The 6,406-nt window shown below is 37.8% G+C and overlaps 1 pseudogene across 1 annotated transcript in view; it reads right to left on the bottom strand.

Moving 5' to 3' along the window:
- Positions 1-2,799: 2,799 nt before the first annotated feature.
- Positions 2,800-6,406, bottom strand: part of LOC308554939 (large ribosomal subunit protein uL6 pseudogene) — a 106,852-nt pseudogene continuing 103,245 nt past the window's right edge. Inside the window, exons 2-3 of the transcript in view lie at positions 4,605-4,731; positions 2,800-3,505 (exon numbers count right to left, since the gene is read on the bottom strand). The product of the transcript in view is annotated as a large ribosomal subunit protein uL6 pseudogene (transcript). The remainder of the gene's footprint in view (positions 3,506-4,604; positions 4,732-6,406) is intronic.

Here is a 6,406-nt window from a genome sequence, read left to right as displayed (position 1 = left end):
AAATATATCTTTGTTGATTTCAGAGAGAGGAAAGGAGAGGGAGAGAGAGAGATAGAAACATCAATGATGAGAAAGTCACTGATCGAGCTCTCAACCCGGGCATGTGCCCTGACTGGGAATCGACCCCCAATCGCCTGGATCCTCGGTCGACACTCAACCGCTGAGCCACACCTGGCCGGGCTGTGGTTTCTTTTTTGCTCCTACCACGAAAATACTCTTGAGGAAAAGTTTGAGGATCAAACAGGAGGATTCCATAGGGCATAGTACAAGCAGTTAGTAGAAATATGACAGGAATTAGGAGGACACATGAAGTATGTGGTGAAGTGAAAAGGAAGAACTTAAGATAGTGAAGTGCAAGAATGTAGTCTTTTGGACCCCCAATACTGTGATGCAGGCACAAAGAGCACAGTGGGTTAACCACTGTTCCAGATATTCCATCAAATAAGAGGGGAGTGTGAGCCTCAGCAAAAGTGAACTGGTGGCAAGGACCTCTCATGACTGGTACAGTATAGAACTCTGGCTCTAAATCCCAGCAGCTCTCCCTAAGCTGTCTCTCTGCTTCAGTTTCTTCATCTTGAACTGGACGTGATTGCAGTACACATCTAATAGGGTTGATGTGACTCGATCTATAAAAAGAGCTTAGAAAAGTCACAGGCACATAGTGTGTGCACGGTAAATGTTAGCTCTCTAAAAACACCCTGGCTGGAGGGTTTTGGCATGACCCCCTCCCTACGGCAGTGTATAGTGTAACTGAACGTCCCTGAGCCAAGAAGGACTTAGCTAATAGCACCCGCAGCAACGTAGCCCAGTAATACCAGTAGTATTTCTCTGTAGCACAGTGTGGATTCTCAGCTGACTGGCTTGAGTTCACAGTTCCCATCTGGACCAAAGAAGACAGAATGCTAAATGATTACCAAATAAAATGGGACATTTATGACCAAAAGTCTGGGCCTCCACTGGGGAATACCAATTGTCCCTAAAACAATGACCTGTCTCCCTTTGATGGTAAGTGCTAGAAAAACAGTATCTCATCTCTTCTTGTTCCTATAACTGTGTCCTTAGAGATGGTGTTTAGCACCAGGGAGAGTGTATTACCCCTTTCTTGTGAAGGGTAAACTATGCCCTATAACTGGAGTGTCTAAAAGTCCCGTTTGGTTCCCTTCTTAAATTTAAAGCATCTTGAACATTGATTATGCAAGACTCTCCCAGTTTCTCATTTCAACACTTAATAAACTAGCCTTTCTTGAGTGTATCTAGGACTGTGCTGGGAATCCTGGACTTATTAGACATTTTCCCTCCTTCAATGAACTTATGATCTAATTGTGAAATAAAACATTCATGTGCTTTTGAATACTAAACTACTGGATGTCAATGCTATTACAGTTTGTTAAAAAAAAAAAAAAGCTGTTCAACCCCTTCTTCATATGTGTCCTGAGAGTGCAACCCTTCCTCTCTGACTTGTGTTAATTCACCATCCTGGCAACACAACACCTAACGCAGTGCATGTTGCAGTGTTGTGGGTGACTAATGAGCATGGCAAATTAATCACTCCCTAGCTTATTTCTGCCTGAAAAAAAGAACAGACCCTGTTTTCCACATGCTTTTGTGATTTTTTCTGCCCTTACATACCATTTTTGTACCTGAATTCTTGTTTAAGTGCTATTTTTAACACCTTGACTTAGTTGTAATTTTTTAAACCTCCTTTAAAACAAAAAAATTGAGGTCATCTGTGTAAGGTGCCTATTACAGTGTCTAGGGCATAAAAGTGATCAGTGACAGTTATTTCAACCTAATAATACATTTTTGTTCTTCCAAATGTAGTTCCAAGTCATTCTTTTCAATCGTGTAACACATCTAAGTCCATTTCCATTCTATGCATTTATTCTCACATTACATAAGATGAAAACTAAAATGGGCTCATCTCTCTCCTGGGACAGGAGCACAGGCCCTGGTAATATATTCTGTGGAGCAAGAGTAAAAACAATAAACATCAGAATATACTTCCCATTAAGCAGGTAAAATTATTTTTCTATTTACATAGCTTTGTATTTGAAGCTTTGTATTTTATTTATAGTATAAATTCTATGCTCTTTTCAGTAGATGCTGCTGCTTGTACTGAGCAATGGTCACTAAAGACTGGTTTTCACTCCCCATGTGGTGTTACTGATATGCAATCAAAGGCTTACTCTCAGTTAACTTGCTTACTCCTTTCATAGCAGCAACATGGACCAGTATTTTAACATCTTGAAAACCTCAGGTTTATACATGGCAATGCTATTTGTATAGTCTTTAAAAATATTCTTTCTGTACAAAGTAACTTTCAGTTTTTTCTTTGAACTTGATTTTATAAAAATATGGCATGGCTGAGTCGGATTTTCATGATTCTTGCTCAAATTTGGGCTTTCTTGTCACTGACAGATTATTTTATATCTCTTGGAAGATTAATTGCATTGTGTCAGTCATCTCAGAGGACTCCTTTGAGATGAACTAAGAAAATAATAAACATGGTTCTAAGTACTCTTTTAAGTGGGTGATTTGTTACAAGACTATGAACAAAATGGAAAAAAAACTGCCTTCAGTTCCCTGGAGGTTCCTGGTGCTCAGCCTGACTTCACTCCAAATTTGGTCAGAGCACTCCTGGGTGGGGAGGCTTAGGTCCTCTTTCCCCTTTCACCATGGACCTCACCAGTCCTGATTCTCTCCCTGCATCCACCTGGCTACTTTGGATGGTACATTTAGATCCTTTGGCCATTTCTAGTACAGCATCCCCTGGGGATACCAGAAAACTACCAATTATAATTTTTTTTTTCCAATACAAGGCTTTTATTGCATCTTTAAAACATTGCAAAAAGTGTGACAAATCATTTGACATCTTCGTGTTTCTATAGCTGGACAACTTAGAGCTTATTCGTCAGCCTGCTGAACTATTCCTTTTTCAGAAACATAGATACTATTCAAAAAATTTCTGATATCCTTGTTTTTAACTGTTGTGGCTTGCTGAATCAAAGCAGCTGAATTCGATACAACTTCAATGTTGTTTCCTTCAAGAATCAACTCATCTTTCTGGGCTTGAGATACTGAACAAGCAACGCTTGTTCTCATCCGAACTCGGCGGATGTATTTTTCACCCAAGAAATTTCTGATTTCAACAAGAGAACCATTCCCCTGAATAACGACGTTGATGGGGAAATGGGCATACCCCCATCTCATCTTGTAACGGAAGCCCAGTGTAACACCCTTGATCATGTTGTGTACATGACTGCAGATAGTGCAAACCGTGGCCAGTTCCTTTCTATTTCCCCACCATTTGTCAACACGGAGCCTCTTCTTTTTCTTTCCAAGGAGACTGAGTTCTACATTGATGTGGTTGAAAACCCTCCACAGGGTGCCTCTGGGGCCCTTCACAATAACTGTGCGTCCCTTCAGAGTGATGTCCACATTTTCCGGGATGTTGATAGTCTGATTGCTGAGAATGGTCTTTGTCCTCGCTGTAGATGCAGCAAAGCTTACCAATTATAATTTAATTTAGAACTTGTACTAAATGGAACAATCTCTTTTAATTTTACCAGAAAGTGAAATTAATTCAGTTTAAAAATGTTAATCTGAATGAGCGGTGCTGAAGATAGATGATACTTACTCTTCACATTAGAACTTGCTCTCCATTCAAGATTAAAGATGATCTCTGGCTACCAAAAAAAAAACAAAAAACCACCCCACAAAAAACAATCAGAAGATTTTGTTACTTTCTTTTACCTAGAAGACTGGTTTATCTGTATTTCTGTTGGTTGATAGTAAAACCCAATACCCAGGAAGATGAAACACTGGTAGATAGTCCTCAAGAATGGCTCAGAAAATTTATCCCATTCAGACCTCATATCTTATTTAGAAGTACAGCCAGTATCCCAAATACATACCCTTGTCACCACCATATAGTGTCTGAGATTCCTCAGGCTTCTTTTATTTTATATAGCTACCATCTTTTACTGTCCACTGTGGATGGACAATTAACCACCTCATTGAACCCTTATCTAGGTCTGAAGAAGAGAATAAAGGCCAGTTATCAAAACTTTTGTAACTTGAACCTTTGTATATTGCTATCCTCTGTTTTTGTAAGATGGTCATGGTACACTTTTTAACTCTGAACCCTCTTTTTGTTTTGTTATGATCTATTTATGTGAAGTAAGCAGTGTAAGGTCCAAGAGAGAAGTAAGGATTATTTGTGATTTGAGCTTTATAACTGCATTCAGTAAATAATGATGCATTCAGTAGACAAATTGGAGTGAGAAGGCAGGAGACAGAAAATATCTCTATATCCTTTTTCTGTAACTTTTTTCATATCCAGATACAGACTTTTATTTAGGGGAGAACTTATAAATCATGTTGGAGGCCATTGCACTTAATGCAGTGTCTGTATGGGTGACCAGTTGGCGTGGCAATGATAGATGGTCTCACACAACTGGGTCCGGTAGTTCAAATGTAGTTCACTTTGGCAGTGACTAAAAGTCTTTATGATCCAGCAATTGTTCAGCGACCTGGATGAAATGAATTGGTCTCTTTCTCAGTGAATAGCTGTCCGTGTCACAAGACTAGTATGTAACCGGTACTAATTGTCTCCCTGGTTGATAGTTTCCGAAACAGAGTTAAAAAGGTCATAAGGAAGGGTGACGAAATGCTCTGTCTTCACACCATCACTCATTTTATTGAGCTCGTTGCACCAGGTCATCCCATCTGCTAGGCAGAAAGGAGGAAACCATTCATTGTTGCAACCTTAGTTAAACTGAGCCTATCTTAAATGACACATCTTCAGTTCTCTTGATTATCTCTGTGACAAAATCTTTATACATGCCAAATCTAGTACAACACCTTCACCCCTGGGGGAGGAGGGACAAAAGCAAAAACCGTGTTAAGAGAGAAAAGTAGTCTTTAAAATGACAAATGCTTCTGCTCATTTAGAGCAAAGTCCAGATTTAAAAGATTTGTGGAATTAGTTTCATAGTTTCTGTATAATTACATCCCACTGTGTTAGAGTTGATTTAAAATTTATTCTCATCAATGCGTGTCCTTCAGGACCCATTAGAATATTTTTTAACTTTTTGTCCTACATAAAATGAAGTCCAGAAGAATTTTCACTGGATGGGAAGAATTAATAATGTGAAGGTGTCATTCTCTACGAAAGGAGTTTAAAAAATAGAAGTCAGTCCCAATCAGCATCACACAGTTGGTATTAAAGCCCACAGGGAAAAATTCCAAGAGAGTTAATAATAATGAAGTACACACAATAATATTTAAAGAGACAAAAACGTTACTGCAGTAAAGTAAAATGAGACTGGAAGTTAAATAGACAAGCAGATCAATGGAACCCAACTGGGCTGTGGCCACAGATACACATCCCTACATATGGGAAGTTAGTATTTGTTAAGCATGGTATTTCAAATCTGTGAGATGTTTTGGACAGTTGAGCATTCAAAAGAAAAACAAAATTGTATTCCCCCTCTCACTAAACACAAAAGATAAACTACAGATGGATCAAAAGTCTAAACATAAAAACTATAAAAATTTTTGAAGAAAATGTTTTTAAGTTTGGAGTGACATTCTTAAGCTACAGAACCCAGATCCCATGAAGAAAGCACCATGGGCAGATTGGAGTACATCAAATTCTAAATTCTATAAAGGACAGACAATCCAAAGTAAAAATAGAAAAAGCTAATGTGAACATTGTTGTGCCATGTATAGCAGGTGTATGTGACTAATGTTCCTAATATTTAAAGAGTTCTTCCAATACAGTGAGAAAAAAATGTTAACCACTTAATAGAAACGTGGGCACAGGGTATGTGAAATTAATTCAGAGATGAAAAGCTGGAAATAACCGATAAATAAAAAGTTGTTTAGCTTAAGTACTAATTAAAGGAATGAAAATTAAAACAGTTACCTTTTTTGGTTGTTAGATTGGGATGTTATGAAGATAATTGAAAACATTGTGTACCATACTATGCTGGGCTGTGCTGTGCATGAAGTTGACCTTTTCATATTCTCCTATGTTGAAGTGAATTTGTAAAACCCTTGGAGATTAGTTTGGTAAGAAGTGTTAAAAATTTAAATGCACAGTTTCTATAACTTAGAAATATCACTCTGAGGAACCTCACCTATAGATATGGGCTCAAAAGCATATTTTATGCCCATCACAAACATAAATGTTCATTAATAAGAAAATGATGAAATAAATTACATCATATCTATACAGTGGATTCTGTATAACCATTCAAAAGAGAGGGGTAGAGTTATACATACTAACATGAAAAACTAGTTTTGCTATATTGTATTGTTTAGTGAAAAAAATGTAGTATGACAGTTCTTCAATATGTGTATGTGTGATTGTGTGTATTTCTCTATATCTTAGGAAAATATT

The sequence above is a fragment of the Miniopterus schreibersii genome (assembly GCF_964146895.1).
Source record: "Miniopterus schreibersii genome assembly, chromosome: 3".
NCBI classification, from domain to species: domain Eukaryota; kingdom Metazoa; phylum Chordata; class Mammalia; order Chiroptera; family Miniopteridae; genus Miniopterus; species Miniopterus schreibersii.
Note: the sequence above shows the minus strand (reverse complement) of the source record. Positions and strands in the feature narration are given on the sequence as shown.